Raw genomic sequence first — 12730 nt, forward strand, 5'->3', positions numbered from 1 at the left:
CTTGTTCACATCAAGTACATTGTCTAAATATTACATATACATAGCATAAATTGTTTGAGAGTTTTCAAAACATAACATCCTAACACACTTGGTATTGTTCTTCGGCTTATCTGTTACCTGAGAATACAAGTTATTTTGAAAACGTCAACATATGGAATGTTGGTGAGTTTATAAGCAGGGTTGATATGAAAATGTTTTGTGTAGTTTATAAAACCCAGAAAATCCGATATTTTCTGAAAAGACAATTGTTTATACTAAAGTGTGAAGATCCATAGGTTTATGTATGAATGATTTCAAAGCGTGTATAAATGAGAAGTTTTGCATTATAGTTATTAAAAATACAAGTGAATGGTGTTGATTTCCTCGAAAAACCCGATGTTTTCCGATAATATAATATAATTATTTCGAATTATTATACCGTCACAACGAATGATGATGAATTCCCTTGATTACTCAGATAGTATTGGATTTATTATGCGAGTTGTTATAACCATGCATGATAATGACTAGTTCATCTGTCTTGGCATTCTAGTAAATGTCGGAATTGATCTTAAGATTTTGTCATCCTAGACTGGCCGAGTCTAACTGTAGCGAACAGCTGAGGTGTGGGGGAGTCACCCCCGTATAGATCTATACACAAACTCTCGCTCTCCCTCCAGGAGACTTTGGTTATAACTACAGACTACGACCGACACTTAAAGGTGTCGTCCATTATTACTCACTTAATCCAAACGAATTTGATTACCCTTGATTAACGACCTAATTTTGTTTACTTGAATTGGAGGTAAGCCTAACAAACGAGGAGAAGAGGATTACAAGGTCCTACTAATTACGTATGTTATTTAGGGTTGTTGAGTATACTAAGGACGCGTTGCTCCATTTCGCATATGATTTATTTGGACCTTACTAGCAATGATAATGGGCCACTGAGGCCCAATAGCACGTAAAAGCCATTGAGGGTCCCTTAAGCATGTAATTGGGTCGCAGGAGGCCCAATAGACATGTATTATTATTGTTAGGCCCAAAAGTCATGTTAATGGGTCACGAAGGCCCAATAAACATGATTAGAATCTTTCAAGCCCAACTATTTAAATATTTAATTGTTTTAGGTATGGTATAATTGTCGGAAGGTCTGATTGTTCAATTGTTAAATCGCAAACGCACGAAGTTTGTCGATTGTTTATAACGATATTTGAAAATATATGTATATTTTTCGTTCTAAATTCATAAGTTATAATTTGGTATTTTAGACCCAAATATCTTAATAATAAAATAATTGACTCAAAATATTGGTTTGACCTATTCAGCCTTTCTTTAATAAAAATGACAATTTTAGTCCCTTTTTATAAAAAATGTCATTTTAGGTCCTTAAACTATTTTTCTTGACATTTTGGCCCATAGACTTATTTAAATAATGTTTTCATCCCAAAGTTTACTTTTTGGTAGTTTCAGCCCTTTTAGTAAAAAGAATTTCATTTATAGTCCAAACTTTTCGCAACTTTTACAAATTTGACCCAAAATCCAAAAACTTTGCATTTTTGATCCTTTTTGGCAAAGAGGGTCATTTCAACCCCTGAAATAGATTTATTTACCTTTTTACCCGCTGTTTTGAGAAATTTACCATTTCATTCCCTTAAAACCCATTTTTTCGCAAGTTTGGGCCTATGGGCCGAAAAGCCTAAAAATTTGGCCCAATAGGCTACAATTGACATTTCTAGTCCTTTGAAGAGCATAATATTCATAAAAACTTCTATTTTAACTGTTTTGACCCTTTGGGTCCTTATAAAACCGTGAATGACAACCTTTAACCCAACTTTTGTTTATTTGACAAAAATAGCCCAAAAATGAGTTTTATGTTGTAACATGTTTATTTTAACCTCAGGTGATAATTTTTCTTGACTTGTTTAATGTATTACATCCTAGATCACGTATATTTTCCTCCTTGAGCCATAGATCTTGAGATTTCTTTCCTTTTTGGCACATATTTACCACATAAACACATGAAATCACACATAACATACACATACACATAGATCTACACATTTTACTTGTATTCTCCCCCATAAAACTTGTGAAAACCGAAAATAGAGGGGTATGAACTCACCTGTGCTTGTTGTTTTCGGTTTTGAAGAAAGAATGGAAGAGTTTGATGTTATTTTCGACCCTAGCATGCTTTCTTGGGTTGATCTCGAACTTATGGATGTTTCTAGGATGATCATGAGTTTGCATGAGTTGAGAAGAGAATTTTTGATAAAACAAAGGAACTAGATCATGGATCTAGGCACAAACTTACCAAGAATGATGATTTCTTATGGAAGAACCCTCTTGAAATGCCCTAGATCTCGAAATTTTGATGGAGGAATGAAGGTATTCTTGAGAGAGTTTGCTTTAAAGAGATGGATGAAATGTGTGTGTGGGTTGTGTGTCTTCGGCCGAAGATAGAAAGGAGAGGGAGAAGAGAGATAAATTGAGTTGATATGCATGGAAGTATGGGATTTGTGCATGGGTTTCCAATGGACAAATATGAGGTGTCTTGCCCTCATAATTCTTCATTTCTTCCTTTTTTATTTATCTACTTTTTACTTTTTTTTTATTCTTGTTGGCCGAGAATGGGCTAAGGAAACGAATGGTTTGGGTATTTTTGTGCTTGAGTCCATAATAAGGGCCCAAATGGATGGTTTTTGGCCCATTGGGCCTTTTAGAGTAATTCACGGCCCAATATACATCAAGGAATGAGTTTTATGGCCCATTAGGGCTAATTAGATTTGTTATGGCCCAATAAGGCCCATTTAGATAAACTAGCCCATTTTAGGCTTATTAGGCTCAAAAAGGTTAAGTTTTATGGAAGTGGGTCCAATTAGGGCCCATTTAAAAGTTCTTAGCCCAAAATAGTCGAATTGGAAGTTTATTGGTCCATTAGGCCCAATAAGGAAATCCTAGTCCAAAATGGACTTGAACCAGGATTTTTAGGGTTTCCAACCTTTTGTTGACTACTTGAATGTTTGTATAGAGTATTTGATGGAATTTTGTGGTCATTGAATAAGCACCATAAATGCTTTCAAGTTTTAGTTACAATGTTATCCTTGTTAAGGGTTTTACAAAGCATCAGAATTCCTAGTTGTCACACTCAACCTCTCATCCATCAGCTCAAGAATACCCTCCTTGACCGATCCAAAGATCACAGGAGTCTGATCAAGTATGCTACGCATGACCTCTGAAGAGATGAACTCTCTGGTCTGGTCATCCAAATGCTCGGCTCCCGAGCCTGAACCTGATCCCTCTCCGGCACCTGAACTGCCGACTGCTGGTCTAAAGCGTAAAACCACCATTCTAAAACACATAATGACAATCATCAGAAACACTGATATAAATAGAGGGATCACATCTACCACAAGTTTCCTGATCTTGTTTCAGCCTTCCCTGATTCGAGTATGGATCCTCTGCTTTCAGTAGTACGGGCCCATACTACCTTCCACATCTATCCGTACTTTCCTCAAGAACTGCCTTCACTCCACCAAGTCCCTTCTACTGCTATTGATCTCTGCTACGCTCTTCCTAGGCTTGTCCTAGGGAAATCACCAACCCACTCTCTGCCATTAGTTGCGTAAGAAGTCCCTGCTTTCTTCCCCTAACTAGCTCGCAAATACTATTACATATCACTCAGACTAGATAATTCTTGGAATGAGAGATCCTACCCTACAACGGTTGGACTCAAACAAGAGCTGCGAAATAGGGCTAGACCTAACCTTCTGGAATTATTTAATCCTTGCAATATGTAACTTAACATATTTTTTTACCAGCTAGTGAAAGACAACTAGAAGTCCTAAAAGCACAAAGCAAGCAGCATTCGGACATCGAGTGCACATAATCAAGCATATACTACTCAGGCTATCCTCCTGACTAATTTGTACTAGAATGCAATTCTCATAAAGCTGAAACACATATAGCAAGCACATAAGGCATCCTCCTAGATCCTTAGCCCTAATCTAGCATGTTGTTCTACTAAAATTGATAATCATAACATAAACTTGTATGGGTAAATTGGGAGTACTTACTTGAGCTCGGTTGATTGCATGCACCACACTCTTTTCTCTTTTTCAAAACTCTTTTTCTTTTTAAGTTTCTTTTTCAAAAATTCTTTTCGAAAATGATTTTCTTTTGAAAACCTTATACCATTTCCTTAGTTTGAGTTCAGACACACCCGAAAGCGTGCCCGAATCCCTCAAACCAAGGCTCTGATACCAACTTGTAACATCCCAAAAATACAACCCAAAAATATCATTTTCAAAACATTATTAAAACCATCAACCATCCAAAATCATAAGTAAAATCATAATCATGTATCATAAACATCATATTATCTGTCTCAAATCAAAATCTCAGATCCAAATATCAGAGTCTAACTCCCAGGCTGAAGACTGTGGTGTGTGCCATGCGATCATCCCGAGCCCTTCCCAGTGCTAGTGGAAGTACCTGAAACCAAAACTGAGAACTGTAAGCACAAAACTTAGTGAGCCTCCCCAATCTACCACATACCATCTACACATAACATGTAACTAGGAGATACGGGCCTCGCCCACACTCGTGGAGATACAGGCCTCGCCCACACTCTGCTAACTAGGACATACGGGCCCCGCCCACACTCCGCTATCTAGGAGATACGGGCCTCGCCCACACTCCACTGTCTAGGAGATACGGGCCTCTCCCACACTCCACTATCTCTGAGGTACGGGCCTCGCCCATGCTCAGCCACTTCGAGATACGGGCCTCGCGCACACTCGGCTATGATAAGGTACATGCCTCGCCCACACTCAACTACTAAACCCAACATACAAATATCACACAGACAACATGTAAAGCTAATCTACTATTCATACATCAAAGTCAACTACTACTATGAGATACGGGCCTCGCCCACACTCTGCTAAGATAGGATACAGGCCCCGCCCACACTCAGCTACTATCATATCATACTATGGGTTGTCCTTGGTGCCGTAGACCCGTTCCTACTGAAGGAGAACTCACCTCGTATAACTGGCTGCTGATATCCCGAGTGAGAAATCCATGTTCGCTGCTCTGACGACTCCCCGGCTACAATCACATAACATTCTGAATCAACTGATGATTCCTCATGGAGTAAATGACCAATTTACCTCCTGGTCAAAGTCAAAGTCCTGGTCAGAGTCAACTTCTAGGTTGACTCTACTTGCCGAGTCCTACTATGGACTCGCCGAGTTTCCTAACTCACAATTCTCTAACTCGCAACTCGACTCGCCGAGTCGGGGCGTAGACTCGTCGAGTCCTTCTACTTCTAGATCCTTGTTCTAACTCACTGAGTCCTCTTCCACTCACTTATTCAACTCACAACTCTCAAATCGGAGAAATCGGGAGTTTTCGCTCCGATTCGCCGAGTCTAATGAACGACTCGTTGAGTCCTATGCATGTCTTCACTATACAGTTGATTCTAATCGATTCCAGTGCATCCAATTCATATATTTAACCTTCTAGGGCCGATATAACACGTAAAGTTGCCAACTTTACGTACATGCATAGAGGTATGAAGCTAAAACACCAAAATAAGCTAGAAATGGGAACCTAGGGTTTGGAACAAGGCCTTGCTTTGCATAAAGGTAGCTACTTTGAGCTCCTGGATCTCAATGATGTCCAGATCTAAAGTTCACTACCCTAAGGGAGCTCCAATCTCGAGTTTGGACCTTGAAATGTCCCAAAAGTGGCAAAACAAGCATATATGAAGATCTACTAGGAAAATGAACAAGGTAGAGGCTTTATTACCAGATGAAGTAGCAAATGGAAGCTAGCTTCTGGATCTCCTTCTTCTCCTTTGCACCTTCTCTCTTTCCTTCTCTTCTACACTTCCAAGAATACACCAAAACACTCAAAATCAAGAAGGAATCACTCAAACTCACCAATGGAGGGTTAGGGTTTTGAGGGGGAATGCTCTAGAGGTGCTGGAGGCTGGGATGGGGGCTATAAGGACGTTTAAATAGGGTACAAACTGTAGGGTTTCAAAGCACTCCATGGATGATGGCAATGGGCCTCTTGATGAAGTGTAGGTTAAAAGCCCAAGACTTGTCTTTTCCCTATAAATAGTCATGTATTATTCATTATTAGGGTAAAGAGTGAGGCAAAATGTAGCCGCCACATTGTGAGGTTTCTTATGTAGAGTTAGATTATTTAGTCTATTCTGAAAGTGTAATTTATTCCTCATGTTTTGAATAAATTGAGTGATCATTCGACATATCTTCATATTTGTGTTTGTTTTTATTTTCCGCATCTTGTTCATCAAATCACAATTAGGGTTTTATTCCCAACAAGTGGTATCAGAGCGGGTCTTTGAAGATCTATTGATTTTTGAAGTATCGGTTCTTGATTTTGTGATTTTCTGCACCAGTTATTGAAGATTTTTAGTGTTTTGGCGCTGTGGAATCAAAACTCTTTTCAAACCACTGTTCATGAAGATCTATGATTTTCTTCAACTGTTCATCTGGGTAATTTTCTTTTTATCCAATTCGAATCCGTTTTGCATGTTCTGATTAAATCTGATCAATTCTTTGATTCAATATTTATTTTATTGTTTTGATTGTTTTGGCCTAATTGTTTTGATCCATATTTATTCAGCTGATCCCTTTCTGTTCTTAAGCCCATTATTGTCGCTACTGTTCATCGTTTTTTTTGGAACGGCATACTGTTCATCGTTTGGAACGTACATTATCAGGTCTCAATGAAACTTCAGATTCACAAAATTCTCTTTTTCGATTTCATCACCCGATTTTTCTATCCAGATCATCTAATGTTTTTGTTCCAGCTTATCAACCTTATTTGCTTTATCAAATCGATTTCGTGATTCAATTATATCATGAATTTAAAAAAAAAAATTACGACTCTTGTAATCGATTCTAATACGATTGATGTTGATGAAAATTTTGTTGATTTTTGATGAAAATCTAACTGGATGAGTGTAGTTTGTCGTGTCTCCAGTTATGATTTAATTTGTGGATGAAATTTTCTGGAAATTTTCTTTGAGATGAAGAACTGATGAAGAACATGGCGGTTATTGATCTGAAAATTATTCTATGTTTTGAGGTTTGTTGTTTATCATCTTCCGAATCGATGATGGTTTTCTAATCGGAATGAATCGAGTTGCTATAACAGTCGGATTCTATGTTGCTTATCGTGATACTGTGTTTAATATTCACTGTGTTCGGAATTGCCTTGAGGTTCTATTCGAAATCACCAAGCGGGTATTGTTATCGGGGCTTCAAATAATCAAAACAAATGAATTCCCAATCAATGGGTGATGATCGGAACGAATGTAATTGAACTCAACTGGAATGTGTTGAGGATCTGTTCGCAAGAGTCAAACTGAAATGTCAAATTTGATAGAATTCGAACGAACCAGGAACGAACTTGGGTTCGTGTGATTATGCATGGAACGAAATAAGGGAGGACAGAAAGCGAACCTGGTTTCGCTTGATGATTCACATTTCGCTTATGGTTTGTTGAATTGAAGCGAAAGATGATGGAATCGGATTCGCTTCATGAAGCTTGGAACAAACCTGGTTTCGTTTTTGTGGAGATTCGCTTAAGGTGTACTTGGAACGAATGGTCGATTCGCATCTCACATCTCTCAAACGATCCTAGTACTCGAAACAAAAGTATGATTCGCGGGTATTAATTTTGGGGTCTCGCATTTGTTCCAGTCACTGTATCCCTTTTATCAGGCATCTAAATGGGGAAGAAGATGCTTTAATGTTTCATATTTGGTCCTTACAACTCCAGCGAATTGGCACTTTTGGTCCCTTTTGTTTTCACAGTTTGATATTTTTTGACCAATCCCATAAATTCTTACAAATAAAGGGGAATACTGATGCAGAATTACCATTCCAGCCCCTATTTTTCAGCAAGTGACAATTTCAGCCCATTTTTCGAAAAGTTTACAAATTTAAGGGCTGGTGAACAGTTTAGAATTCTTTAATGCATATATTTTCGTGAACATAAAATTAAAGATTCCATCAAGTCTTGGCGTTTCGGAAAGTCGTTTCTCGTGATAACGTCAAATTTTCACGACTTCTTCGGATTTTATACTTCCTTGTGTATATCATTTTGTCACGGGGGAGCACGATAATTATTTATCCATTCAAGATCATTCTCATGACCATTTGAAGGCTTTATAATCACGTTTTTGATTATAAATTGGGGGAGAATTTGATATGGCCATTCAAAATTGGATTTGTGACTTTTCAAATTTGAAGATTTTTGATAAAGCTTGTGGTAGAATTATGAAGGTAGCTTTTACAGTAGCAGTTCTTCATCGAGCTCTTCTAAGGACTTGTTATATCTCCGACTTCTAGTATTTTCTCGATCAAGTGGCGTTACAAATCTTAAAATTTGGGTTGTTACATGATAATTTTTGGTGGCTTATATCATTAGCTTATTTGAAGATCATTGTGACTTGGAGGGGGAGCTCTTCAAAGACAAGAAGTGATTTGGTTTCTTTGTTCTGAAATGGGTTTTTCATGGCGGGTTTGGTTTTCATGAAGATTTTTTTTGGGATTACATTCGAAAATGAAGTTTAAAGACATTACTTCAGTGCTTGGTTTATATATCCTAGAGCCCGTGTTTGAGGACTATTGAAGAATCAAGATTTGTGGATTGCTTCATGTATTCCTCATTGCAGATCTTTTTATTTGCTAGATGCTTGTTTTGGAAATTAAAGCATTGTCATCCATTCCATACTTTGAGGGGGAGATTGTAGGGTTTCAAAGCAGTCCAAGGATGATGGCAATGGGCCCCTTGATGAAGTGTAGGTTAAAAGCCCAAGACTTGTCTTTTCCCTATAAATAGTCATGTATTATTCATTATTAGGGTAAAGAGTGAGGCAAAATGTAGCCGCCACGTTGTGAGGTTTCTTATATAGAGTTAGATTATTTAGTCTATTCTGAAAGTGTAATTTATTCCTCATGTTTTAAATAGATCGAGTGATCATTCGACATATCTTCATATTTGTGTTTGTTCTTATTTTCCACATATTGTTCATCAAATCACAATTAGGGTTTTTAATCCTAACACAACCCCTAAGAATTAGGGTTTCATCCAGACTGGCAGACTCGCCGATTTGGGAATGGACTCGTCGAGTCGCCCCACTAAGTCCACGTGCATTCCCGCTTCTACTCGACGAGTCGGGGCTACTGACTCGTTGAGTAACCCTTAAGAAAGGAAATTACATACCAGGAATGGGGCATTACACATACTATATAAAGAAGTCCTTGGTTCTAGAATTGGCACTAGTGTGTGTGAGAAACAAGAGTGGGCCGATTTTAGTGAGCATCATATTCTCTCAAGTATTTCCAAGTTGTTTTGGGTGATTTGTGACACCACTTGAGGCATCCACACTATTGGTGCTAGGCTCTAAAACTCCAAGCAATCAACCACAAAAGAAAGGTATGTTATTTTACTTAAAGTTTTGTATTACAAGTACCCCATAACATGCTAGTTAGGTTGTAAACCTTGGAAATCAAATTTGCATGTATTTTAGAGAAAACATAGATCCAAGGTTTCAAGGGTTGCATGTACACCATAGCAGTGTTAGAATGCTCAAAACCCGACAGTGGTATCAAGCCTAGGCTTGTTTTCTTGATACTTGATGCAAACTTGTTGAAAAAGCTCGAAAATCAGCTATCTGCTGCATGAACTCACCGAGTCCATGTGGGGACTCGACGATTCCATGTGATAATTCATCCTACTCGTCGAGTAGGTTCATACACTCGACGAGTAGGAGCCCCTGAATGCAGATTTTCGAATTTTTGCTGCTGGAAATGGACTAGAAACATTACCCTAAACTGTTTTGGTGTTTTAAAACTTGTTTTAGATAGTGTAATGCTTATGCTAATCCATTTACAATGGCTAATATCAAAACTCCATGTTTTATATATGTTAATATGATTCTTGAGATTTTGATATGAATGTTCATGTTCTTATGAGTTATTGTTAGATCATAGGAATTATTTGCTGAATTGTTTAATGATTAATTCTTGATCAATTATGTGTTTAATGGAATCCATAATTTGTCCTCAAGTTATGGATTACCAAATGTCACTCTTTTAAAGTCCATATTAAAAACACATAGGTTACATAAAATGAAAAGTTTCTCATTTTAATAAACCATTAACTCATAAGTTATGAAGTTGAAAAGTCTTGAATAGTTTCAAAACTTTCCCTTAAGTTTGGAATTTGTAAAGTCTCACACATTAATACTTTAAATTCCAAATTGAACCTTAGATTTTAAAAGTTTAAAATTCAACCCTTATACTTCTATAATATTAAAACTTTAATTATTATATATATATGTATAAGAATAAGTCGGTCTTACCGTTAGTAGACCTCATTCACGAAGCCGGTCTATAAGGGAGGTATAAGGTTACTGCCTATAAAATGGAAGTTTAATGGGTGTCCACTCTCACCCACCGCTTCCTTGACTGGTGGAGGGTCGTTAGCCGAACGGGTAGGATAGGACCTTAATCCTCGTTAAAAGTATAATGAAATTATAAAGTAACTAAACCTTTATTAATTCCCAATCTTAGTTACTTTAGGAAAAATGTGAAATAGGTGCTAACCCATGAAATTACACTTTGTACCTTACCAAGTCGTTAGTGGAGCGTGTGTGGTTAACCGACACACTAACGAGGACTAGTAAGAGTGGCAAAGGGTGACTTAAGTTTTATCATAGATCGGTGGAGCGCATGTGGTTAACCGACACATCGATTGGGTGATAAAATTAAGGGTACCAAGTCAATTTGCATGGTTATTCACACCTTGTTTGTGATCCTCGGCATCCCAGTCACAAACTTGAGAGGGCACAATCGAGATTTAAACATGCCATTGAAAGTTCAATGTATCTCAAAAGATCTAGGAGTTTCAAATCCAATTAAAACTTAATAATTTATTTTGTTTATAATGGTGGAAATTGGTAAATCGTCATTTACCTACCTTCAAATATTTTATAGCTTGGATTACGGCATCCATCTTCCAAGTTATGAAATAGTTTGTAGGATCCTAGCCTTAATATTTCATTTGGGTGACTTATTAAGGACTCTTTATCTAATTAAAATTTGTCTTTCTTTTGTTTCAGATGTCTTCCAACACTGCTGCTAGCTCAAACCCTACAGACTCTTTTTCCCTCATGAACTTGTGTGGGAAAGTCACTTTTGATGGTTCTAATTTCAATGAATGGATTAGGAACATCGAAATGATTACCCGCTATGAGGACAAGGAATATGTCCTTGACAAGGAGCTTAAGGTTATCAATGAGTCCACTGCTACTCTTGAGGAGATTGTGGAGTATGCTGCACATGAGAGGGATGCTACTAAAGTGTCATGCATTATGTTGGCTACTATGACTCCCGAACTCCAGAAATCCTATGAAGATTTCTACCCCTATGAGATGCACCTGGATCTGATGGAAAGGTACCATCAGAGCGCGCGTCAAGAGAGGTATGAAATCATCTCCTCCATGATAACAGCCAGGATGAAGGATGGTGAACCCTGTTGGGTCTTGAGCATTCTAACACTCCTATGGTGTACATGCAACCCTATAAACCTTGGATCTATGTTTTCTCTATTATACATGCAAATATTAACTATTCCAAGGTTTCGTCCTAACTAGCATATTATGAAGCACATATACTACAAAGTTCTAGTTAGATGACATACCTTTTGATGTAGCTTGATGTCTTCAATCTTTAAGAGCTTAGCCCCAATAGTGTGGAAGCCTCAAATGGAATCACAAATCACCAAAACACCTTGGAAGAACTTGAGAGAATATGTATGCACACTAAAATCGGCCCACTCTTATTTTTACACACTTGTGTCAATTTTGTGAGCCAAGGACCCATTTATATATTATGGAGGATTAGGGTTACATCCATGTAAACCCTAATACCCATGACCTTTCATTTACATAGGATTCATGGGTTAAAAGCTCCATGGACCATCCATGAAAGCTTAGCCCAACCTAAATGAACTTGGCCCATTCCATATATATAAGAGTCCATATTTAATTAGTTCTTTTTGATCACTTAATTAATTCTAAATTAATTCTTGATCAATACTAATTAAATAATATGATTCCATATTAATATATTAGAACTTATAATATATAATATAAATCATAAATATACTATTCTCAAAAGACTATGCATATAAATTGTGCCGGTCAAGTGCAACCCAAATGGACCATGCCGGGTCGGGTCAAGTACATACCAAATATAGTTATGGACTTAGACATTAATCTAACAGTCTCCCACTTGGATAAGTCTAAAACTATTATTGAGTATGACTTCAAAACCTAACTGGAAATCATAGCTCTTAAAGCCGCTGTCGAACTCTGACCTTGTCAATGACTTGTCCATTAGATAAGGGATCATATATTCCTCCATTCTAGATATCATATGGACTGAAACATGGATTATAATCATTCTCTCTGTCCATTTGTTGTTTCCCGATTTTTGATTTATGATGACTGACTGATTGAACAAATCAAATCAGTCCTGGCTTGGCCAAGCACTCACATGTGTCATCGCTAAATCATCGAGGGGCCCACATATATTGCTTTTATCCTGAAGGTAAAAGGACTGGATAAACTTCGACTCATATGGCTTGTTCTACTACTTGTTGAATCATACACAAAGGAACGTTTTATAACATCGAGTTA

The sequence above is a fragment of the Lactuca virosa genome, chromosome 3 (assembly GCF_052849685.1).
Source record: "Lactuca virosa cultivar CGN04683 chromosome 3, Lactuca_virosa_CGN04683_v6, whole genome shotgun sequence".
Taxonomy (NCBI): Eukaryota; Viridiplantae; Streptophyta; class Magnoliopsida; order Asterales; family Asteraceae; genus Lactuca; species Lactuca virosa.